The following is a 26,196-nucleotide window of genomic DNA, read 5'->3' on the forward strand; positions in this document are numbered from 1 at the left end:
GGGGGTTCAAATTATTGAAACAGATTTTCAAGGTCCTCTGCCACCTAATTCTGTTGGCTTACTTTTTGGAAGGTCTTCCTCTACCATGAAAGGACTTGTAGTCCATCCGGGGGTTATAGATGAGGATTATACCGGTATCATCAAAGTGATGGTTTCAGCGCCCCGGGGTATCGTTGCCATTTCCCCTGGGGATAGAGTGGCACAGTTACTTTTGCTTCCCAGTCTACATGGTATGTTTCCTTCAGCAGAGGGACGACGCGGTATTGGTGGGTTCGGTTCTTCAGGAAATGAGTTAATATCTCTTGCCTTTGATATGGGAACTCGTCCCTTGATAACCTTGGACGTGGAAGGCAAGCAAATCCTAGGACTTTTAGATACTGGGGCAGATAAAAGTGTCATCGCCTGTAAAGATTGGTCATCTTCATGGCCCACTCAAAAGGCTACCGGAGAACTTAGAGGTTTGGGTTATGCTAAAACCCCTGACCTCAGTGCTAGGGCTTTACATTGGAAAGATCAGGAGGGACATAAGGGGCAGTTTGAACCCTATGTGCTGGAGCTGCCAGTTTCCCTCTGGGGAAGAGATTTATTAGTGGACATGGGATATTCCTTACAAAATACATCTTATTTCCCCCAAGCCCATAATATTCTCCTTCGCCAGGGCTACCACCCTTCCTACGGGCTGGGAAAACACCTCCAGGGACGTAAAAGCCCAATTCCTACTAAAGAAAAGAGTGGTCGCGAGGAACTGGGTTTTGTGCAGTAGCCACTGAGGAGGCAATTCCCATTACCTGGAAGACGGGAGATCCAGTATGGGTTCCTCAGTGGCCTCTCTCCTGTGAAAAGCTTGAAGTAACAAGGAAATTAGTACAAGAGCAATTACAGTTAGGCCATATCCGGCCATCCACCTCTCCTTGGAATACCCCGATTTTTGTGATAAAGAAAAAATCTGGAAAATGGAGGTTATTACACGACCTCCGAGCCATAAATAGCCAAATGCAGATTATGGGGCCAGTCCAACGAGGGCTTCCACTCCTCTCTGCTATTCCGAAGGAGTGGCCACTTATCAGCATAGATATAAAAGATTGTTTTTTCTCCATCCCTTTAAATCCTGCGGATACTCCTCGTTTTGCTTTTACTGTTCCCTCTATTAATCAAGAGGAAATTGACAGTAGATATGAATGGGTGGTCCTCCCACAAGGAATGGCCAATAGCCCTACCCTCTGTCAATTATATGTAAATAGTGCTCTTGAGCCCGTAAAAACCAAATTTCCAGAAATTCGGTGTATTCATTACATGGATGACATTTTGTTAACCACAAAAAATCCCTCCATACTTGAGGAGGCTTATTGTCACCTTGTAAAGATTTTGGAAACTCATCAATTATTCATCGCCTCAGAAAAGGTACAAAGAGGAGAAAATATACACTTTCTTGGCAACATTGTTCTCCCCCATGCAGTCCTGCCTCAAAAATTAATCATCCGCACTGATCAACTAAAAACCCTCAATGATTTCCAAAAACTGTTGGGAGACATTAATTGGGTTCGACCCTTTTTACAAATTCCTAACCATGCCTTGAAACCTTTATATAATCTGCTCGTAGGCAATCCTCAATTAGATTCTCCTCGCGTCCTTACCGATGAGGCCCGCCATGCGTTACAATTAGTAGAACAAGCACTTACGAAAGCGTCTCTCCGTCGAGTGACCCCTGGACAGCCATTATGGGCTTGTATCCTGGCCACTGAAAAACAGCCTACTAGTGTTCTTTGGCAACAAGGACCCCTTCTTTGGATTCACCCCAAAGTCTCCCCTCAAAAGGTAGTTGAATATTATCCCACCAGTGTAGCAAGCCTTGCCCTTAAAGCCATTCAGCAGTGCATCCAACACTTTGGCAGAACGCCCGATAAGCTGGTGGTACCGTACACTGCTCTGCAAGTACAAACGCTGGTAGCCACTATTGATGATTGGGCTATACTTATGTGCTCTTTCAGTGGTGAAATAGACAATCATCTTCCCAAAGATCCATTGTTACATTTTGTTCTGGAACATCCTCTCATTTTCCCATTGGTCACTAAAAACAAACCTGTAGCTAATGCAATTAACATTTTTACTGATGGATCCAAAACTGGTGTGGGGGCCTACCTAATAGAGGGAAGCGATCCTGTTATCATCCAATATTCACATACCTCTCCACAACTGGTTGAATTAAATATTGTTTTAGAAATTTTTAAGAGAGTTTCTTCTCCTTTCAATTTATTATCAGATTCACAATATGTGGTTAATCTGGTTAGATCGCTTGAATGTGCGGGTCAACTCTCTTTACATACTCCTATTCATTCTATGGCTAGCCAAATCCAGATTTATATACATTTAAGAAAGACACCATTCTTTATCCAGCACGTTAGGGCACATACTGGATTACCTGGCCCTATTACATATGGAAATGATCTAGTAGATAAACTCACCAAGATACATATGATTTTTTCTCTTACTCAAATGCAACAGGCACAGGCATTTCACCGTCAATATCATGTAAATTCTAAAACATTACAACAGCGATTTAAAATCCCTCGACATCAGGCTCGGGAAATTGTAAAAACCTGTAATGCCTGTGCCCCTTTTTTACACCCCTCACATGTGGGCATTTGCCCACGAGGCTTGCTCCCTCTACATCTCTGGCAAATGGATGTAACTCACATATCTGAATTTGGAAAATTGAAATATATCCATGTTTCCATAGATACTGTCTCTGGAATTATTCATGCATCTGCTCATGCCGGGGAAAAGGCACATGACGTCGTCAATCATTGCCTTGAGGCCTGGGCAGCATGGAATATGCCTAAAGAAATAAAAACTGATAATGGCCCGGCTTATACTTCCCAAAAATTCACATCTTTTTGTTCACAGATGGGAATAACTCTAAAGCATGGCCTTCCGTACAACCCTCAGGGACAGGGTATTGTGGAACGCGCCCATCGTACTCTTAAAGAATGCTTGATAAAACAAAAAGAGGGAATTGGAACCAATATGAAACCGAAGCAGCGCCTATCCTTAGCCCTTTTTACTTTGAATTTTTTGCAATTAGATGTCAATGGCAAGACTGCTGCCGATCGTCATTTTGCCCCCTCGGGTACGAGCCAGGGTTTCGTGCGTTGGAAGGATGCCCTCACAGGGCAATGGAGGGGACCTGACCCAGTGCTCACATGGGCCAGAGGCTCTGTTTGTGTGTTTCCACAGAACGGCGCCGATCCTGTCTGGGTTCCAGAGCGGCTGACTCGTCTGGTGAAATAAAAGGATGATGAGCCATCGACTGATTCTTTTGGGGACCATGATACTGTGGAATTCCAAGGATAGGAAGTGATCCACAATGGGGGCTTTTGACTGCTTTTTCTTTTCTATTGCCTTTGAGTCATTCTGCTCAAGTTCTTCCCCGCTTAATCCTTTTACCTTTTCCCCTTAAAATTGGCACAGGAGCAAATTCTACTTTTGCAGGTTATAATTTTACTTATTAGAGCCTGACCATGGCCTTTCATTCTAACCTATTTGATCTGTGGCTTCTTTGTGGGATAAATGGCAGTTGCACGGATTTAGCTCCCCTTGTCATGATTAATGATAATGCGTTTATTGCCGCTAATCTTTCTTGCGAGCTTTCTGCATATCCTACAGATAACCGGTCATCGAAATTTGACAATTTGACAAGACGGTTGCGGTTGGAGATCATCAAAACCAATACTACTCAAGTTGACCCGGTGATGGCCCGCACCTTGATGTCCTGGATCCAACAAGCAGCTCGTCATTTAAAAGAGTGGGCTGGACTGGGTGCTCTTGGTCTTTGTCTGGTCTTACTGTGTATCTTATGTCTCTACTGTCTTAGAAAACTAATCCGTCAGCGCGCTACAGATCAAGTGCTCATAGCTCAGGCATTTGCAGCCATGGAGTTGGGACAATCCCCTCAAATATGGCTTGCGGCGATGGGAAAGTCTTAATGACAGGATGCCAGCTAGGACTGCACTCGGGACCCCGGGAGGGTGCATCCCGAGGAGGGCATGCTCAACTGCATACGGGTTGCCACTGATTCTTGTCCCGTCCCTGGCAAAAGGTGGTGGGCCTAGAAGCCCCTTCCAAACATACAGGGGTTGAGTCCTCTGTCCTCTCCTGTCTGAAAAAACAAAAAAGGGGGAACTGTGACGGGCCCCGCCCATCAGCCAGTAAGTCCGAGAGCTAAGATGGCGCTGAGCGGAAATCTTCCCCAGAGCACTTAGGTGGTAAACAGCTTTCAGGAAGTGACGACAAGAGCATGAGATACACGGGAACACCGCATGCCATGGGGCAACAGCCAATGGACTGGCTGTTGCCATGAGTTGTGCACGTGAACAGTCTGCTGATTGGCTGTTGGGCTCTATATAAGGGGAAGATCTCTGGGGGGAAGAGAGAGAGAAGAGAAGATTTACGGGAAGAAGATTTGCGGGAACTGTACAAGAACCTGGGGTAATAAAACTGCTTGAGGAAGATCGTGTAAGAGTCGTCACTGCGCGCGACACACGGCCGGGGCCGCATCTGTGTTTCTTAGGGGTGACCAGGAATCGCGCTCCACACCTGGCCGAAAGCCTGGTGTTTTCTGCTCTGAGCCCTGATCCTGCTTCCACGCTGGAAAGCCCCGTTCTTCCTTATCCCGTTGGCCTCCCTCCCTACGGTACCCAGTTCCAGATCCTGCCCAGCTTGGGAGGTCTGGGTTTCGCTAGGAAGTTGGGCATGGAATCCCCCAGCCCTCTCCAGGCTCCCTCCTTTTAAAGAACCCAGTTTCTCTGGGAGTCCGCGGTCCGCGCATGCGCAGTGGCCTTTATGACTGCCTTTCCAGGGCATCTGCCAGGGGAGGCAGTGCTCAGTGAGCAGGCTCTGGTGCGAGTTGAACGGGTTCCCTCTCTTTCTACGGAGCTGACCCAGGTTACTCAGTGATGCCAGTGCACACTTTTCCTTGCCGTTTAAACTGAGTGCACCACACACGTTCTGTGTTCTACCCTATTTGGAAGCTAGGACTGGAAGATCTGGGGGACTGTGCCATTCTCGCGAGAGAGCATGCGCGGCTCCCGCACAGCCAGGCATACACAGCTGAGGAGACTTAAACCCCAAGTGGAGCCTGGCGGTGTGCCTGCCGTAATTTCGCAATCCCCGCTGCTGGGGAGTCTGAGACAGAGGATCGAACAGGTTGGAAGCCAGCCTCGGTGACTTAGCGAAGCTTTCAGCCACTTAATGTTTCCAGGTTCAACAAAAATATGAAAATGGTTTGGCAGTTTAGTCCAGAGGTCCAACAGACCCTGGGATCAACCTTGCCTTAACAAAACAGAAACGAAAATAAAATGAAATGACAGAAAATAATAAACATATAGCTGCAAGTGGATATTAGGCCCTTTACATAGAACCACAGACTCCTGTTCCCTGCCGCAAAGGTAAGGGTACACGACCGGGGCCGCATCTGTGTTTCTTAGGGGTGACCAGGAATCGCGCTGCACACCTGGCCGAAAGCCTGGTGTTCTCTGCTCTGAGCCCTGATCCTGCTTCCACGCTGGAAAGCCCCTTTGGTCCTCATACCGTTGGCCTCCCTCCCTTCCGGTACCCAGTTCCAGATCCTGCCCAGCTTGGGAGGTCTGGGTTTCGCTAGGAAGTTGGGCATGGAATCCCCCAGCCCTCTCCAGGCTCCCTCCTTTTAAAGAACCCAGTTTCTCTGGGAGTCCGCGGTCCGCGCATGCGCAGTGGCCTTTAGGACTGCCTTTCCAGGGTGTCTGCCAGGGGAGGCAGCGCTCAGTGAGCAGGCTGGGGTGCGAGTTGAACGGGTTCCCTGTCTTTCTACGGAGCTGACGCAGGTTACTCAGTGATGCCAGTGCACACTTTGCCTTGCCGTTTAAACTGAGCGCACCACACACGTTCTGAGTTCTGCCCTATTTGGAAGTTAGGACTGGAAGATCTGGGGGACTGTGCCATTCCCGCGAGAGAGCATGCGCGGCTCCCGCACGGCCAGGCATACACACCTGAGGAGACTTAAACCCCAAGTGGAGCCTGGCGGTGTGGCTGGCGTACTTTCGCAATCCCCGCTGCTGGAGAGTCTGAGACAGAGGATCGAACAGGTTGGAAGCCAGCCTCGGTGACTTAGCGAAGCTTTCAGCCACTTAATGTTTCCAGGTTCAACACAAAATATGAAAATGGTTTGGCAGTTTAGTCCAGAGGTCCAAAAGACCCTGGTTTCAACCTTGCCTTAACAAAACAGAAACGAAAATAAAATGAAATGACATAAAGTAATAAACATATAGCTGCAAGTGGATATTAGGCCCTTTACATAGAACCACAGACTCCTGTTCCCCGCAACAAGGGAAGGGTACACGACTGGGGCCGCATCTGTGTTTCTTAGGGGTGACCAGGAATCGCGCTGCACACCTGGCCGAAAGCCTGGTGTTCTCTGCTCTGAGCCCTGATCCTGCTTCCACACTGGAAAGCCCCTTTGGTCCTCATACCGTGGGCCTCCCTCCCTTCCGCTACCCAGTTCCAGATCCTGCCCAGCTTGGGAGGTCTGGGTTTCGCTAGGAGGTAGGGCATGGAATCCCCCAGCCCTCTCCAGGCTCCCTCCTTTTAAAGAACCCAGTTTCTCTGGGAGTCCGCGGTCCGCGCTTGCGCAGTGGCCTTTAGGACTGCCTTTCCAGGGCGTCTGCCAGGGGAGGCAGTGCTCAGTGAGCAGGCTGGGGTGCGAGTTGAACGGGTTCGCTCTCTTTCTACGGAGCTGACCCAGGTTACTCAGTGATGCCAGTGCACACTTTTCCTTGCCGTTTAAACTGAGCGCACCACACACGGTCTGTGTTCTGCCCTATTTGGAAGCTAGGACTGGAAGATCTGGGGGACTGTGCCATTCCCGCGAGAGATCATGCGCGGCTCCCGCACGGCCAGGCATACACAGCTGAGGAGACTTAAACCCCAAGTGGAGTCTGGCGGTGTGGCTGGCGTATTTTCACAATCCCCGCTGCTGGGGAGTCTGAGACAGAGGATCGAACAGGTTGGAAGCCAGCCTCGGTGACTTAGCGAAGCTTTCAGCCACTTAATGTTTCCAGGTTCAACAAAAATATGAAAATGGTTTGGCAGTTTAGTCCAGAGGTCCAACAGACCCTGGGATCAACCTTGCCTTAACAAAACAGAAACGAAAATAAAATGAAATGACAGAAAATAATAAACATATAGATGCAAGTGGATATTAGGCCCTTTACATAGAACCACAGACTCCTGTCCCCCGCCGCAAAGGTAAAGGTACACGGCCATGGCAGCATCTGTGTTTCTTAGGGGTGACCAGGAATCGCGCTGCACACCTGGCCGAAAGCCTGGTGTTCTCTGGTCTGAGCCCTGATCCTGCTTCCACGCTGGAAAGCCCCTTTGGTCCTCATCCCGTGGGCCTCCTAAACTTCCTGTACCCAGTTCCAGATCCTGCCCAGCTTGAGAGGTCTGGGTTTCGCTAGGAAGTTGGGCATGGAATCCCCCAGCCCTCTCCAGGCTCCCTCCTTTTAAAGAACCTAGTTTCTCTGGGAGTCCGCGGTCCGCGCATGCGCAGTGGCCTTTAGGACTGCCTTTCCAGGGCGTCTGCCAGGGGAGGCAGTGCTCAGTGAGCAGGCTGGGGTGCGAGTTGAACGGGTTCGCTCTCTTTCTACGGAGCTGACCCAGGTTACTCAGTGATGCCAGTGCACACTTTTCCTTGCCGTTTAAACTGAGCGCACCACACACGGTCTGTGTTCTGCCCTATTTGGAAGCTAGGACTGGAAGATCTGGGGGACTGTGCCATTCCCGCGAGAGATCATGCGCGGCTCCCGCACGGCCAGGCATACACAGCTGAGGAGACTTAAACCCCAAGTGGAGTCTGGCGGTGTGGCTGGCGTATTTTCACAATCCCCGCTGCTGGGGAGTCTGAGACAGAGGATCGAACAGGTTGGAAGCCAGCCTCGTTGACTTAGCGAAGCTTTCAGCCACTTAATGTTTCCAGGTTCAACAAAAATATGAAAATGGTTTGGCAGTTTAGTCCAGAGGTCCAACAGACCCTGGGATCAACCTTGCCTTAACAAAACAGAAACGAAAATAAAATGAAATGACAGAAAATAATAAACATATAGATGCAAGTGGATATTAGGCCCTTTATATAGAACCACAGACTCCTGTCCCCCGCCGCAAAGGTAAAGGTACACGGCCATGGCAGCATCTGTGTTTCTTAGGGGTGACCAGGAATCGCGCTGCACACCTGGCCGAAAGCCTGGTGTTTTCTGCTCTGAGCCCTGATCCTGCTTCCACGCTGGAAAGCCCCGTTGGTCCTCATCCCGTTGGCCTCCCTTTCTACCGGTACCCAGTTCCAGATGCTGCCCAGCTTGGGAGGTCTGGGTTTCGCTAGGAAGTTGGGCATGGAATCCCCCAGCCCTCTCCAGGCTCCCTCCTTTTAAAGAACCCAGTTTCTCTGGGAGTCCGCGGTCCGCGCATGCGCAGTGGCCTTTAGGACTGCCTTTCCAGGGCGTCTGCCAGGGGAGGCAGTGCTCAGTGAGCAGGCTGGGGTGCGAGTTGAACGGGTTCCCTCTCTTTCTACGGAGCTGACCCAGGTTACTCAGTGATGCCAGTGCACACTTTGCCTTGCCGTTTAAACTGAGCGCACCACACATGTTCTGTGTTCTGCCCTATTTGGAAGCTAGGACTGGAAGATCTGGGGGACTGTGCCATTCCCGCGAGAGAGCATGCGCGGTTCCCGCATGGCCAGGCATACACAGCTGAGGAGACTTAAGCCCCAAGTGGAGCCTTTCGGTGTTGCTGGCGTACTTTCGCAATCCCCGCTGCTGGGGAGTCTGATATAGAGGATCGAACAGGTTGGAAGCCAGCCTCGGTGACTTAGCGAAGCTTTCCGCCACTTAATGTTTCCAGGTTCAACAAAAATATGAAAATGGTTTGGCAGTTTAGTCCAGAGGTCCAACAGACCCTGGGATCAACCTTGCCTTAACAAAACAGAAACGAAAATAAAATGAAATGACAGAAAATAATAAACATATAGCTGCAAGTGGATATTAGGCCCTTTACATAGAACCACAGACTCCTGTTCCCCGCCGCAAAGGTAAAGGTACACGGCCATGGCAGCATCTGTGTTTCTTAGGGGTGACCAGGTATCGCGCTGCACACCTGGCCGAAAACCTGCTGTTCGCTGCTCTGAGCCCTGATCCTGCTTCCACGCTGGAAAGCCCTTTGGTCCTCATCCCGTGGGCCTCCTAAACTTCCTGTACCCACTTCCAGACCCTGCCCAGCTTGGGAGGTCTGGGTTTCGCTAGGAAGTTGGGCATGGAATCCCCCAGCCCTCTCCAGTCTCCCTCGTTTTAATGAACCCAGTTTCTCTGGGAGTCCCGGGTCCGTGCCTCCGCAGTGGCCTTTAGGACTGCCTTTCCAGGGCGTCAGTCAGGGGAGGCAGCGCTCAGTGAGCAGGCTGTTGTGCGAGTTGCACGGGTTCCCTCTCTTTCTACGGAGCTGACCCAGGTTACTCAGTGATGCCAGTGCACACTTTGCCTTGCCGTTTAAACTGAGCGCACCACACACGTTCTGTGTTCTGCCCTATTTGGAAGCTAGGACTGGAAGATCTGGGGGACTGTGCAATTCCCGCGAGAGAGCATGCGCGGCTCCCGCACGGCCAGGCATACACAGCTGAGGAGACTTAAACCCCAAGTGGAGCCTGGCGGTGTGGCTGGCGTACTTTCGCAATCCCCGCTGCTGGGGAGTCTGATACAGAGGATCGAACAGGTTGGAAGCCAGCCTCGGTGACTTAGCGAAGCTTTCAGCCACTTAATGTTTCCAGGTTCAACACAAAATTTGAAAATGGTTTGGCAGATTAGTCCAGAGGTCCAACAGACCCTGGGTTCAACCTTGCCTTAACAAAACAGAAACGAAAATAAAATGAAATGACAGAAAATAATAAACATATAGCTGCAAGTGGATATTAGGCCCTTTACATAGAACCAGAGACTCCTGTTCCCCGCCGCAAAGGTAAGGGTACACGGCCGGGGCCGCATCTGTGTTTCTTAGGGGTGACCAGGAATCGCGCTCCACACCCGGCCGAAAGCCTGGTGTTTTCTGCTCTGAGCCCTGATCCTGCTTCCACGCTGGAAAGCCCCGTTGGTCCTCATCCCGTTGGCCTCCTAAACTTCCTGTACCCAGTTCCAGACCCTGCCCAGCCTGGGAGGTCTGGGTTTCGCTAGGAAGTTGGGCATGGAATCCCCCAGCCCTCTCCAGGCTCCCTCCTTTTAAAGAACCCAGTTTCTCTGGGAGTCCCGGTTCCGTGCCTCCGCAGTGGCCTTTAGGACTGCCTTTCCAGGGCGTCAGTCAGGGGAGGCAGCGCTCAGTGAGAAGGCTGTTGTGCGAGTTGCACGGGTTCCCTCTCTTTCTACGGAGCTGACCCAGGTTACTCAGTGATGCCAGTGCACACTTTGCCTTGCCGTTTAAACTGAGCGCACCACACACGTTCTGTGTTCTGCCCTATTTGGAAGCTAGGACTGGAAGATCTGGGGGAGTGTGCAATTCCCGCGAGAGAGCATGCGCGGCTCCCGCACGGCCAGGCATACACAGCTGAGGAGACTTAAACCCCAAGTGGAGCCTGGCGGTGTGGCTGGCGTACTTTTGCAATCCCCGCTGCTGGGGAGTCTGATACAGAGGATCGAACAGGTTGGAAGCCAGCCTCGGTGACTTAGCGAAGCTTTCAGCCACTTAATGTTTCCAGGTTCAACACAAAATTTGAAAATGGTTTGGCAGATTAGTCCAGAGGTCCAACAGACCCTGGGTTCAACCTTGCCTTAACAAAACAGAAACGAAAATAAAATGAAATGACAGAAAATAATAAACATATAGCTGCAAGTGGATATTAGGCCCTTTACATAGAACCAGAGACTCCTGTTCCCCGCCGCAAAGGTAAGGGTACACGGCCGGGGCCGCATCTGTGTTTCTTAGGGGTGACCAGGAATCGCGCTCCACACCTGGCCGAAAGCCTGGTGTTTTCTGCTCTGAGCCCTGATCCTGCTTCCACGCTGGAAAGCCCCGTTGGTCCTCATCCCGTTGGCCTCCCTCCCTACCGGTACCCAGTTCCAGATCCTGCCCAGCTTGGGAGGTCTGGGTTTCGCTAGGAAGTTGGGCATGGAATCCTCCAGCCCTCTCCAGGCTCCCTCCTTTTAAAGAACCCAGTTTCTCTGGGAGTCCGCGGTCCGTGCATGCGCAGTGGCCTTTAGGACTGCCTTTCCAGGGCGTCTGCCAGGGGAGGCAGCGCTCAGTGAGCAGGCTGGGGTGCGAATTGAACGGGTTCCCTCTCTTTCTACGGAGCTGACCCAGGTTACTCAGTGATGCCAGTGCACACTTTGCCTTGCCTTTTAAACTGAGCGCACCACACACGGTCTGTGTTCTGCCCTATTTGGAAGCTAGGACTGGAAGATCTGGGGGACTGTGCCATTCCCGCAAGAGAGCATGCGCGGCTCCCGCACGGCCAGGCATACACAGCTGAGGAGACTTAAACCCCAAGTGGAGCCTCGCGGTGTGGCTGGCATACTTGTCGCAATCCCCGCTGCTGGGGAGTCTGATACAGAGGATCGAACAGGTTGGAAGCCAGCCTCGGTGACTTAGCGAAGCTTTCAGCCACTTAATGTTTCCAGGTTCAACACAAAATATGAAAATGGTTTGGCAGTTTAGTCCAGAGGTCCAAAAGACCTTGGGTTCAACCTTGCCTTAACAAAGCAGAAACGAAAATAAAATGAAATGACAGAAAGTAATAAACATATAGCTGCAAGTGGATATTAGGCCCTTTACATAGAACCACAGACTCCTGTTCCCCGCCGCAAAGGTAAGGGTACACGACCGGGGCCACATCTGTGTTTCTTAGGGGTGACCAGGAATCGCGCTGCACACCTGGCCGAAAGCCTGGTGTTCTCTGCTCTGAGCTCTGATCCTGCTTCCACGCTGGAAAGCCCCTTTGGTCCTCATACCGTGGGCCTCCCTCCCTTCCGCTACCCAGTTCCAGATCCTGCCCAGCTTGGGAGGTCTGGGTTTCGCTAGGAAGTTGGGCATGGAATCCCCCAGCCCTCTCCAGGCTCCCTTTTTTTAAAGAACCCAGTTTCTCTGGGAGTCCGCGGTCCGTGCATGCGCAGTGGCCTTTAGGACTGCCTTTCCAGGGCGTCAGTCAGGGGAGGCAGCGCTCAGTGAGAAGGCTGTTGTGCGAGTTGCACGGGTTCCCTCTCTTTCTATGGAGCTGACCCAGGTTACTCAGTGATGCCAGTGCACACTTTGCCTTGCCGTTTACACTGAGCGCACCACACACGGTCTGTGTTCTGCCCTATTTGGAAGCTAGGACTGGAAGATCTGGGGGACTGTGCCATTCCCGCGAGAGAGCATGCGCGGCTCCCGCACGGCCAGGCATACACAGCTGAGGAGACTTAAACCCCAAGTGGAGCCTGGCGGTGTGGCTGGCGTACTTTCGCAATCCCCGCTGCTGGGGAGTCTGATACAGAGGATCGAACAGGTTGGAAGCCAGCCTCGGTGACTTAGTGAAGCTTTCAGCCACTTAATGTTTCCAGGTTCAACACAAAATTTGAAAATGGTTTGGCAGATTAGTCCAGAGGTCCAACAGACACTGGGTTCAACCTTGCCTTAACAAAACAGAAACGAAAATAAAATGAAATGACAGAAAATAATAAACATATAGCTGCAAGTGGATATTAGGCCCTTTACATAGAACCAGAGACTCCTGTTCCCCGCCGCAAAGGTAAGGGTACACGGCCGGGGCCGCATCTGTGTTTCTTAGGGGTGACCAGGAATCGCGCTCCACACCTGGCCGAAAGCCTGGTGTTTTCTGCTCTGAGCCCTGATCCTGCTTCCACGCTGGAAAGCCCCGTTCTTCCTTATCCCGTTGGCCTCCCTCCCTACGGTACCCAGTTCCAGATCCTGCCCAGCTTGGGAGGTCTGGGTTTCGCTAGGAAGTTGGGCATGGAATCCCCCAGCCCTCTCCAGGCTCCCTCCTTTTAAAGAACCCAGTTTCTCTGGGAGTCCGCGGTCCGCGCATGCGCAGTGGCCTTTATGACTGCCTTTCCAGGGCATCTGCCAGGGGAGGCAGTGCTCAGTGAGCAGGCTCTGGTGCGAGTTGAACGGGTTCCCTCTCTTTCTACGGAGCTGACCCAGGTTACTCAGTGATGCCAGTGCACACTTTTCCTTGCCGTTTAAACTGAGTGCACCACACACGTTCTGTGTTCTACCCTATTTGGAAGCTAGGACTGGAAGATCTGGGGGACTGTGCCATTCTCGCGAGAGAGCATGCGCGGCTCCCGCACAGCCAGGCATACACAGCTGAGGAGACTTAAACCCCAAGTGGAGCCTGGCGGTGTGCCTGCCGTAATTTCGCAATCCCCGCTGCTGGGGAGTCTGAGACAGAGGATCGAACAGGTTGGAAGCCAGCCTCGGTGACTTAGCGAAGCTTTCAGCCACTTAATGTTTCCAGGTTCAACAAAAATATGAAAATGGTTTGGCAGTTTAGTCCAGAGGTCCAACAGACCCTGGGATCAACCTTGCCTTAACAAAACAGAAACGAAAATAAAATGAAATGACAGAAAATAATAAACATATAGCTGCAAGTGGATATTAGGCCCTTTACATAGAACCACAGACTCCTGTTCCCTGCCGCAAAGGTAAGGGTACACGACCGGGGCCGCATCTGTGTTTCTTAGGGGTGACCAGGAATCGCGCTGCACACCTGGCCGAAAGCCTGGTGTTCTCTGCTCTGAGCCCTGATCCTGCTTCCACGCTGGAAAGCCCCTTTGGTCCTCATACCGTTGGCCTCCCTCCCTTCCGGTACCCAGTTCCAGATCCTGCCCAGCTTGGGAGGTCTGGGTTTCGCTAGGAAGTTGGGCATGGAATCCCCCAGCCCTCTCCAGGCTCCCTCCTTTTAAAGAACCCAGTTTCTCTGGGAGTCCGCGGTCCGCGCATGCGCAGTGGCCTTTAGGACTGCCTTTCCAGGGTGTCTGCCAGGGGAGGCAGCGCTCAGTGAGCAGGCTGGGGTGCGAGTTGAACGGGTTCCCTGTCTTTCTACGGAGCTGACGCAGGTTACTCAGTGATGCCAGTGCACACTTTGCCTTGCCGTTTAAACTGAGCGCACCACACACGTTCTGAGTTCTGCCCTATTTGGAAGTTAGGACTGGAAGATCTGGGGGACTGTGCCATTCCCGCGAGAGAGCATGCGCGGCTCCCGCACGGCCAGGCATACACACCTGAGGAGACTTAAACCCCAAGTGGAGCCTGGCGGTGTGGCTGGCGTACTTTCGCAATCCCCGCTGCTGGAGAGTCTGAGACAGCGGATCGAACAGGTTGGAAGCCAGCCTCGGTGACTTAGCGAAGCTTTCAGCCACTTAATGTTTCCAGGTTCAACACAAAATATGAAAATGGTTTGGCAGTTTAGTCCAGAGGTCCAAAAGACCCTGGTTTCAACCTTGCCTTAACAAAACAGAAACGAAAATAAAATGAAATGACATAAAGTAATAAACATATAGCTGCAAGTGGATATTAGGCCCTTTACATAGAACCACAGACTCCTGTTCCCCGCAACAAGGGAAGGGTACACGACTGGGGCCGCATCTGTGTTTCTTAGGGGTGACCAGGAATCGCGCTGCACACCTGGCCGAAAGCCTGGTGTTCTCTGCTCTGAGCCCTGATCCTGCTTCCACACTGGAAAGCCCCTTTGGTCCTCATACCGTGGGCCTCCCTCCCTTCCGCTACCCAGTTCCAGATCCTGCCCAGCTTGGGAGGTCTGGGTTTCGCTAGGAGGTAGGGCATGGAATCCCCCAGCCCTCTCCAGGCTCCCTCCTTTTAAAGAACCCAGTTTCTCTGGGAGTCCGCGGTCCGCGCTTGCGCAGTGGCCTTTAGGACTGCCTTTCCAGGGCGTCTGCCAGGGGAGGCAGTGCTCAGTGAGCAGGCTGGGGTGCGAGTTGAACGGGTTCGCTCTCTTTCTACGGAGCTGACCCAGGTTACTCAGTGATGCCAGTGCACACTTTTCCTTGCCGTTTAAACTGAGCGCACCACACACGGTCTGTGTTCTGCCCTATTTGGAAGCTAGGACTGGAAGATCTGGGGGACTGTGCCATTCCCGCGAGAGATCATGCGCGGCTCCCGCACGGCCAGGCATACACAGCTGAGGAGACTTAAACCCCAAGTGGAGTCTGGCGGTGTGGCTGGCGTATTTTCACAATCCCCGCTGCTGGGGAGTCTGAGACAGAGGATCGAACAGGTTGGAAGCCAGCCTCGGTGACTTAGCGAAGCTTTCAGCCACTTAATGTTTCCAGGTTCAACAAAAATATGAAAATGGTTTGGCAGTTTAGTCCAGAGGTCCAACAGACCCTGGGATCAACCTTGCCTTAACAAAACAGAAACGAAAATAAAATGAAATGACAGAAAATAATAAACATATAGATGCAAGTGGATATTAGGCCCTTTACATAGAACCACAGACTCCTGTCCCCCGCCGCAAAGGTAAAGGTACACGGCCATGGCAGCATCTGTGTTTCTTAGGGGTGACCAGGAATCGCGCTGCACACCTGGCCGAAAGCCTGGTGTTCTCTGGTCTGAGCCCTGATCCTGCTTCCACGCTGGAAAGCCCCTTTGGTCCTCATCCCGTGGGCCTCCTAAACTTCCTGTACCCAGTTCCAGATCCTGCCCAGCTTGAGAGGTCTGGGTTTCGCTAGGAAGTTGGGCATGGAATCCCCCAGCCCTCTCCAGGCTCCCTCCTTTTAAAGAACCTAGTTTCTCTGGGAGTCCGCGGTCCGCGCATGCGCAGTGGCCTTTAGGACTGCCTTTCCAGGGCGTCTGCCAGGGGAGGCAGTGCTCAGTGAGCAGGCTGGGGTGCGAGTTGAACGGGTTCGCTCTCTTTCTACGGAGCTGACCCAGGTTACTCAGTGATGCCAGTGCACACTTTTCCTTGCCGTTTAAACTGAGCGCACCACACACGGTCTGTGTTCTGCCCTATTTGGAAGCTAGGACTGGAAGATCTGGGGGACTGTGCCATTCCCGCGAGAGATCATGCGCGGCTCCCGCACGGCCAGGCATACACAGCTGAGGAGACTTAAACCCCAAGTGGAGTCTGGCGGTGTGGCTGGCGTATTTTCACAATCCCCGCTGCTGGGGAGTCTGAGACAGAGGATCGAACAGGTTGGAAGCCAGCCTCGTTGACTTAGCGAAGCTTTCAGCCACTTAATGTTTCCAGGTTCAACAAAAATATGAAAATGGTTTGGCAGTTTAGTCCAGAGGTCCAACAGACCCTGGGATCAACCTTGCCTTAACAAAACAGAAACGAAAATAAAATGAAATGACAGAAAATAATAAACATATAGATGCAAGTGGATATTAGGCCCTTTATATAGAACCACAGACTCCTGTCCCCCGCCGCAAAGGTAAAGGTACACGGCCATGGCAGCATCTGTGTTTCTTAGGGGTGACCAGGAATCGCGCTGCACACCTGGCCGAAAGCCTGGTGTTTTCTGCTCTGAGCCCTGATCCTGCTTCCACGCTGGAAAGCCCCGTTGGTCCTCATCCCGTTGGCCTCCCTTTCTACCGGTACCCAGTTCCAGATGCTGCCCAGCTTGGGAGGTCTGGGTTTCGCTAGGAAGTTGGGCATGGAATCCCCCAGCCCTCTCCAGGCTCCCTCCTTTTAAAGAACCCAGTTTCTCTGGGAGTCCGCGGTCCGCGCATGCGCAGTGGCCTTTAGGACTGCCTTTCCAGGGCGTCTGCCAGGGGAGGCAGTGCTCAGTGAGCAGGCTGGGGTGCGAGTTGAACGGGTTCCCTCTCTTTCTACGGAGCTGACCCAGGTTACTCAGTGATGCCAGTGCACACTTTGCCTTGCCGTTTAAACTGAGCGCACCACACATGTTCTGTGTTCTGCCCTATTTGGAAGCTAGGACTGGAAGATCTGGGGGACTGTGCCATTCCCGCGAGAGAGCATGCGCGGTTCCCGCATGGCCAGGCATACACAGCTGAGGAGACTTAAGCCCCAAGTGGAGCCTTTCGGTGTTGCTGGCGTACTTTCGCAATCCCCGCTGCTGGGGAGTCTGATATAGAGGATCGAACAGGTTGGAAGCCAGCCTCGGTGACTTAGCGAAGCTTTCCGCCACTTAATGTTTCCAGGTTCAACAAAAATATGAAAATGGTTTGGCAGTTTAGTCCAGAGGTCCAACAGACCCTGGGATCAACCTTGCCTTAACAAAACAGAAACGAAAATAAAATGAAATGACAGAAAATAATAAACATATAGCTGCAAGTGGATATTAGGCCCTTTACATAGAACCACAGACTCCTGTTCCCCGCCGCAAAGGTAAAGGTACACGGCCATGGCAGCATCTGTGTTTCTTAGGGGTGACCAGGTATCGCGCTGCACACCTGGCCGAAAACCTGCTGTTCGCTGCTCTGAGCCCTGATCCTGCTTCCACGCTGGAAAGCCCTTTGGTCCTCATCCCGTGGGCCTCCTAAACTTCCTGTACCCACTTCCAGACCCTGCCCAGCTTGGGAGGTCTGGGTTTCGCTAGGAAGTTGGGCATGGAATCCCCCAGCCCTCTCCAGTCTCCCTCGTTTTAATGAACCCAGTTTCTCTGGGAGTCCCGGGTCCGTGCCTCCGCAGTGGCCTTTAGGACTGCCTTTCCAGGGCGTCAGTCAGGGGAGGCAGCGCTCAGTGAGCAGGCTGTTGTGCGAGTTGCACGGGTTCCCTCTCTTTCTACGGAGCTGACCCAGGTTACTCAGTGATGCCAGTGCACACTTTGCCTTGCCGTTTAAACTGAGCGCACCACACACGTTCTGTGTTCTGCCCTATTTGGAAGCTAGGACTGGAAGATCTGGGGGACTGTGCAATTCCCGCGAGAGAGCATGCGCGGCTCCCGCACGGCCAGGCATACACAGCTGAGGAGACTTAAACCCCAAGTGGAGCCTGGCGGTGTGGCTGGCGTACTTTCGCAATCCCCGCTGCTGGGGAGTCTGATACAGAGGATCGAACAGGTTGGAAGCCAGCCTCGGTGACTTAGCGAAGCTTTCAGCCACTTAATGTTTCCAGGTTCAACACAAAATTTGAAAATGGTTTGGCAGATTAGTCCAGAGGTCCAACAGACCCTGGGTTCAACCTTGCCTTAACAAAACAGAAACGAAAATAAAATGAAATGACAGAAAATAATAAACATATAGCTGCAAGTGGATATTAGGCCCTTTACATAGAACCAGAGACTCCTGTTCCCCGCCGCAAAGGTAAGGGTACACGGCCGGGGCCGCATCTGTGTTTCTTAGGGGTGACCAGGAATCGCGCTCCACACCTGGCCGAAAGCCTGGTGTTTTCTGCTCTGAGCCCTGATCCTGCTTCCACGCTGGAAAGCCCCGTTGGTCCTCATCCCGTTGGCCTCCTAAACTTCCTGTACCCAGTTCCAGACCCTGCCCAGCCTGGGAGGTCTGGGTTTCGCTAGGAAGTTGGGCATGGAATCCCCCAGCCCTCTCCAGGCTCCCTCCTTTTAAAGAACCCAGTTTCTCTGGGAGTCCCGGTTCCGTGCCTCCGCAGTGGCCTTTAGGACTGCCTTTCCAGGGCGTCAGTCAGGGGAGGCAGCGCTCAGTGAGAAGGCTGTTGTGCGAGTTGCACGGGTTCCCTCTCTTTCTACGGAGCTGACCCAGGTTACTCAGTGATGCCAGTGCACACTTTGCCTTGCCGTTTAAACTGAGCGCACCACACACGTTCTGTGTTCTGCCCTATTTGGAAGCTAGGACTGGAAGATCTGGGGGAGTGTGCAATTCCCGCGAGAGAGCATGCGCGGCTCCCGCACGGCCAGGCATACACAGCTGAGGAGACTTAAACCCCAAGTGGAGCCTGGCGGTGTGGCTGGCGTACTTTTGCAATCCCCGCTGCTGGGGAGTCTGATACAGAGGATCGAACAGGTTGGAAGCCAGCCTCGGTGACTTAGCGAAGCTTTCAGCCACTTAATGTTTCCAGGTTCAACACAAAATTTGAAAATGGTTTGGCAGATTAGTCCAGAGGTCCAACAGACCCTGGGTTCAACCTTGCCTTAACAAAACAGAAACGAAAATAAAATGAAATGACAGAAAATAATAAACATATAGCTGCAAGTGGATATTAGGCCCTTTACATAGAACCAGAGACTCCTGTTCCCCGCCGCAAAGGTAAGGGTACACGGCCGGGGCCGCATCTGTGTTTCTTAGGGGTGACCAGGAATCGCGCTCCACACCTGGCCGAAAGCCTGGTGTTTTCTGCTCTGAGCCCTGATCCTGCTTCCACGCTGGAAAGCCCCGTTGGTCCTCATCCCGTTGGCCTCCCTCCCTACCGGTACCCAGTTCCAGATCCTGCCCAGCTTGGGAGGTCTGGGTTTCCCTAGGAAGTTGGGCATGGAATCCTCCAGCCCTCTCCAGGCTCCCTCCTTTTAAAGAACCCAGTTTCTCTGGGAGTCCGCGGTCCGTGCATGCGCAGTGGCCTTTAGGACTGCCTTTCCAGGGCGTCTGCCAGGGGAGGCAGCGCTCAGTGAGCAGGCTGGGGTGCGAATTGAACGGGTTCCCTCTCTTTCTACGGAGCTGACCCAGGTTACTCAGTGATGCCAGTGCACACTTTGCCTTGCCTTTTAAACTGAGCGCACCACACACGGTCTGTGTTCTGCCCTATTTGGAAGCTAGGACTGGAAGATCTGGGGGACTGTGCCATTCCCGCAAGAGAGCATGCGCGGCTCCCGCACGGCCAGGCATACACAGCTGAGGAGACTTAAACCCCAAGTGGAGCCTCGCGGTGTGGCTGGCATACTTGTCGCAATCCCCGCTGCTGGGGAGTCTGATACAGAGGATCGAACAGGTTGGAAGCCAGCCTCGGTGACTTAGCGAAGCTTTCAGCCACTTAATGTTTCCAGGTTCAACACAAAATATGAAAATGGTTTGGCAGTTTAGTCCAGAGGTCCAAAAGACCTTGGGTTCAACCTTGCCTTAACAAAGCAGAAACGAAAATAAAATGAAATGACAGAAAGTAATAAACATATAGCTGCAAGTGGATATTAGGCCCTTTACATAGAACCACAGACTCCTGTTCCCCGCCGCAAAGGTAAGGGTACACGACCGGGGCCACATCTGTGTTTCTTAGGGGTGACCAGGAATCGCGCTGCACACCTGGCCGAAAGCCTGGTGTTCTCTGCTCTGAGCTCTGATCCTGCTTCCACGCTGGAAAGCCCCTTTGGTCCTCATACCGTGGGCCTCCCTCCCTTCCGCTACCCAGTTCCAGATCCTGCCCAGCTTGGGAGGTCTGGGTTTCGCTAGGAAGTTGGGCATGGAATCCCCCAGCCCTCTCCAGGCTCCCTTTTTTTAAAGAACCCAGTTTCTCTGGGAGTCCGCGGTCCGTGCATGCGCAGTGGCCTTTAGGACTGCCTTTCCAGGGCGTCTGCCAGGGGAGGCAGCGCTCAGTGAGCAGGCTGGGGTGCGAGTTGAACGGGTTCCCTCTCTTTCTACGGAGCTGACCCAGGTTCCTCAGTGATGCCAGTGCACACTTTGCCTTGCCTTTTAAACTGAGCGCACCACACACGGTCTGTGTTCTGCCCTATTTGGAAGCTAGGACTGGAAGATCTGGGGGACTGTACCATTCCCGCGAGAGAGCATGCGCGGCTCCCGCACGGCCAGGCATACATAGCTGAGGAGACTTAAACCCCAAGTGGAGCCTCGCGGTGTGGCTGGCGTACTTGTCGCAATCCCCGCTGCTGGGGAGTCTGATACAGAGGATCGAACAGGTTGGAAGCCAGCCTCGGTGACTTAGCGAAGCTTTCAGCCACTTAATGTTTCCAGGTTCAACACAAAATATGAAAATGGTTTGGCAGTTTAGTCCAGAGGTCCAACAGACCCTGGGTTCAACCTTGCCTTAACAAAACAGAAATGAAAATAAAATGAAATAACAGAAAATAATAAACATATAGCTGCAAGTGGATATTAGGCCCTTTACATAGAACCAGAGACTCCTGTTCCCCGCCGCAAAGGTAAGGGTACACGGCCGGGGCCGCATCTGTGTTTCTTAGGGGTGACCAGGAATCGCGCTCCACACCTGGCCGAAAGCCTGGTGTTTTCTGCTCTGAGCCCTGATCCTGCTTCCACGCTGGAAAGCCCTGTTGGTCCTCATCCCGTTGGCCTCCTAAACTTCCTGTACCCAGTTCCAGACCCTGCCCAGCTTGGGAGGTCTGGGTTTCGCTAGGAAGTTGGGCATGGAATCCCCCAGCCCTCTCCAGGCTCCGCCTTTTAAAGAACCCAGTTTCTCTGGGAGTCCGCGGTCCGCGCATGCGCAGTGGCCTTTAGGACTGCCTTTCCAGGGCGTCAGTCAGGGGAGGCAGCGCTCAGTGAGAAGGCTGTTGTGCGAGTTGCACGGGTTCCCTCTCTTTCTACGGAGCTGACCCAGGTTACTCAGTGATGCCAGTGCACACTTTGCCTTGCCGTTTACACTGAGCGCACCACACACGGTCTGTGTTCTGCCCTATTTGGAAGCTAGGACTGGAAGATCTGGGGGACTGTGCCATTCCCGCGAGAGAGCATGCGCGGCTCCCGCACGGCCAGGCATACACAGCTGAGGAGACTTAAACCCCAAGTGGAGCCTGGCGGTGTGGCTGGCGTACTTTCGCAATCCCCGCTGCTGGGGAGTCTGATACAGAGGATCGAACAGGTTGGAAGCCAGCCTCGGTGACTTAGCGAAGCTTTCAGCCACTTAATGTTTCCAGGTTCAACACAAAATTTGAAAATGGTTTGGCAGATTAGTCCAGAGGTCCAACAGACCCTGGGTTCAACCTTGCCTTAACAAAACAGAAACGAAAATAAAATGAAATGACAGAAAATAATAAACATATAGCTGCAAGTGGATATTAGGCCCTTTACATAGAACCAGAGACTCCTGTTCCCCGCCGCAAAGGTAAGGGTACACGGCCGGGGCCGCATCTGTGTTTCTTAGGGGTGACCAGGAATCGCGCTCCACACCTGGCCGAAAGCCTGGTGTTTTCTGCTCTGAGCCCTGATCCTGCTTCCACGCTGGAAAGCCCCGTTCTTCCTTATCCCGTTGGCCTCCCTCCCTACGGTACCCAGTTCCAGATCCTGCCCAGCTTGGGAGGTCTGGGTTTCGCTAGGAAGTTGGGCATGGAATCCCCCAGCCCTCTCCAGGCTCCCTCCTTTTAAAGAACCCAGTTTCTCTGGGAGTCCGCGGTCCGCGCATGCGCAGTGGCCTTTAGGACTGCCTTTCCAGGGCGTCTGCCAGGGGAGGCAGTGCTCAGTGAGCAGGCTGGGGTGCGAGTTGAACGGGTTCCCTCTCTTTCTACGGAGCTGACCCAGGTTACTCAGTGATGCCAGTGCACACTTTGCCTTGCCGTTTAAACTGAGCGCACCACACATGTTCTGTGTTCTGCCCTATTTGGAAGCTAGGACTGGAAGATCTGGGGGACTGTGCCATTCCCGCGAGAGAGCATGCGCGGTTCCCGCATGGCCAGGCATACACAGCTGAGGAGACTTAAGCCCCAAGTGGAGCCTTTCGGTGTTGCTGGCGTACTTTCGCAATCCCCGCTGCTGGGGAGTCTGATATAGAGGATCGAACAGGTTGGAAGCCAGCCTCGGTGACTTAGCGAAGCTTTCCGCCACTTAATGTTTCCAGGTTCAACAAAAATATGAAAATGGTTTGGCAGTTTAGTCCAGAGGTCCAACAGACCCTGGGATCAACCTTGCCTTAACAAAACAGAAACGAAAATAAAATGAAATGACAGAAAATAATAAACATATAGCTGCAAGTGGATATTAGGCCCTTTACATAGAACCACAGACTCCTGTTCCCCGCCGCAAAGGTAAAGGTACACGGCCATGGCAGCATCTGTGTTTCTTAGGGGTGACCAGGTATCGCGCTGCACACCTGGCCGAAAACCTGCTGTTCGCTGCTCTGAGCCCTGATCCTGCTTCCACGCTGGAAAGCCCTTTGGTCCTCATCCCGTGGGCCTCCTAAACTTCCTGTACCCACTTCCAGACCCTGCCCAGCTTGGGAGGTCTGGGTTTCGCTAGGAAGTTGGGCATGGAATCCCCCAGCCCTCTCCAGTCTCCCTCGTTTTAATGAACCCAGTTTCTCTGGGAGTCCCGGGTCCGTGCCTCCGCAGTGGCCTTTAGGACTGCCTTTCCAGGGCGTCAGTCAGGGGAGGCAGCGCTCAGTGAGCAGGCTGTTGTGCGAGTTGCACGGGTTCCCTCTCTTTCTACGGAGCTGACCCAGGTTACTCAGTGATGCCAGTGCACACTTTGCCTTGCCGTTTAAACTGAGCGCACCACACACGTTCTGTGTTCTGCCCTATTTGGAAGCTAGGACTGGAAGATCTGGGGGACTGTGCAATTCCCGCGAGAGAGCATGCGCGGCTCCCGCACGGCCAGGCATACACAGCTGAGGAGACTTAAACCCCAAGTGGAGCCTGGCGGTGTGGCTGGCGTACTTTCGCAATCCCCGCTGCTGGGGAGTCTGATACAGAGGATCGAACAGGTTGGAAGCCAGCCTCGGTGACTTAGCGAAGCTTTCAGCCACTTAATGTTTCCAGGTTCAACACAAAATTTGAAAATGGTTTGGCAGATTAGTCCAGAGGTCCAACAGACCCTGGGTTCAACCTTGCCTTAACAAAACAGAAACGAAAATAAAATGAAATGACAGAAAATAATAAACATATAGCTGCAAGTGGATATTAGGCCCTTTACATAGAACCAGAGACTCCTGTTCCCCGCCGCAAAGGTAAGGGTACACGGCCGGGGCCGCATCTGTGTTTCTTAGGGGTGACCAGGAATCGCGCTCCACACCTGGCCGAAAGCCTGGTGTTTTCTGCTCTGAGCCCTGATCCTGCTTCCACGCTGGAAAGCCCCGTTGGTCCTCATCCCGTTGGCCTCCTAAACTTCCTGTACCCAGTTCCAGACCCTGCCCAGCCTGGGAGGTCTGGGTTTCGCTAGGAAGTTGGGCATGGAATCCCCCAGCCCTCTCCAGGCTCCCTCCTTTTAAAGAACCCAGTTTCTCTGGGAGTCCCGGTTCCGTGCCTCCGCAGTGGCCTTTAGGACTGCCTTTCCAGGGCGTCAGTCAGGGGAGGCAGCGCTCAGTGAGAAGGCTGTTGTGCGAGTTGCACGGGTTCCCTCTCTTTCTACGGAGCTGACCCAGGTTACTCAGTGATGCCAGTGCACACTTTGCCTTGCCGTTTAAACTGAGCGCACCACACACGTTCTGTGTTCTGCCCTATTTGGAAGCTAGGACTGGAAGATCTGGGGGAGTGTGCAATTCCCGCGAGAGAGCATGCGCGGCTCCCGCACGGCCAGGCATACACAGCTGAGGAGACTTAAACCCCAAGTGGAGCCTGGCGGTGTGGCTGGCGTACTTTTGCAATCCCCGCTGCTGGGGAGTCTGATACAGAGGATCGAACAGGTTGGAAGCCAGCCTCGGTGACTTAGCGAAGCTTTCAGCCACTTAATGTTTCCAGGTTCAACACAAAATTTGAAAATGGTTTGGCAGATTAGTCCAGAGGTCCAACAGACCCTGGGTTCAACCTTGCCTTAACAAAACAGAAACGAAAATAAAATGAAATGACAGAAAATAATAAACATATAGCTGCAAGTGGATATTAGGCCCTTTACATAGAACCAGAGACTCCTGTTCCCCGCCGCAAAGGTAAGGGTACACGGCCGGGGCCGCATCTGTGTTTCTTAGGGGTGACCAGGAATCGCGCTCCACACCTGGCCGAAAGCCTGGTGTTTTCTGCTCTGAGCCCTGATCCTGCTTCCACGCTGGAAAGCCCCGTTGGTCCTCATCCCGTTGGCCTCCCTCCCTACCGGTACCCAGTTCCAGATCCTGCCCAGCTTGGGAGGTCTGGGTTTCCCTAGGAAGTTGGGCATGGAATCCTCCAGCCCTCTCCAGGCTCCCTCCTTTTAAAGAACCCAGTTTCTCTGGGAGTCCGCGGTCCGTGCATGCGCAGTGGCCTTTAGGACTGCCTTTCCAGGGCGTCTGCCAGGGGAGGCAGCGCTCAGTGAGCAGGCTGGGGTGCGAATTGAACGGGTTCCCTCTCTTTCTACGGAGCTGACCCAGGTTACTCAGTGATGCCAGTGCACACTTTGCCTTGCCTTTTAAACTGAGCGCACCACACACGGTCTGTGTTCTGCCCTATTTGGAAGCTAGGACTGGAAGATCTGGGGGACTGTGCCATTCCCGCAAGAGAGCATGCGCGGCTCCCGCACGGCCAGGCATACACAGCTGAGGAGACTTAAACCCCAAGTGGAGCCTCGCGGTGTGGCTGGCATACTTGTCGCAATCCCCGCTGCTGGGGAGTCTGATACAGAGGATCGAACAGGTTGGAAGCCAGCCTCGGTGACTTAGCGAAGCTTTCAGCCACTTAATGTTTCCAGGTTCAACACAAAATATGAAAATGGTTTGGCAGTTTAGTCCAGAGGTCCAAAAGACCTTGGGTTCAACCTTGCCTTAACAAAGCAGAAACGAAAATAAAATGAAATGACAGAAAGTAATAAACATATAGCTGCAAGTGGATATTAGGCCCTTTACATAGAACCACAGACTCCTGTTCCCCGCCGCAAAGGTAAGGGTACACGACCGGGGCCACATCTGTGTTTCTTAGGGGTGACCAGGAATCGCGCTGCACACCTGGCCGAAAGCCTGGTGTTCTCTGCTCTGAGCTCTGATCCTGCTTCCACGCTGGAAAGCCCCTTTGGTCCTCATACCGTGGGCCTCCCTCCCTTCCGCTACCCAGTTCCAGATCCTGCCCAGCTTGGGAGGTCTGGGTTTCGCTAGGAAGTTGGGCATGGAATCCCCCAGCCCTCTCCAGGCTCCCTTTTTTTAAAGAACCCAGTTTCTCTGGGAGTCCGCGGTCCGTGCATGCGCAGTGGCCTTTAGGACTGCCTTTCCAGGGCGTCTGCCAGGGGAGGCAGCGCTCAGTGAGCAGGCTGGGGTGCGAGTTGAACGGGTTCCCTCTCTTTCTACGGAGCTGACCCAGGTTCCTCAGTGATGCCAGTGCACACTTTGCCTTGCCTTTTAAACTGAGCGCACCACACACGGTCTGTGTTCTGCCCTATTTGGAAGCTAGGACTGGAAGATCTGGGGGACTGTACCATTCCCGCGAGAGAGCATGCGCGGCTCCCGCACGGCCA

Source organism: Muscardinus avellanarius (assembly GCF_963383645.1).
Source record: "Muscardinus avellanarius genome assembly, chromosome: 9".
NCBI classification, from domain to species: domain Eukaryota; kingdom Metazoa; phylum Chordata; class Mammalia; order Rodentia; family Gliridae; genus Muscardinus; species Muscardinus avellanarius.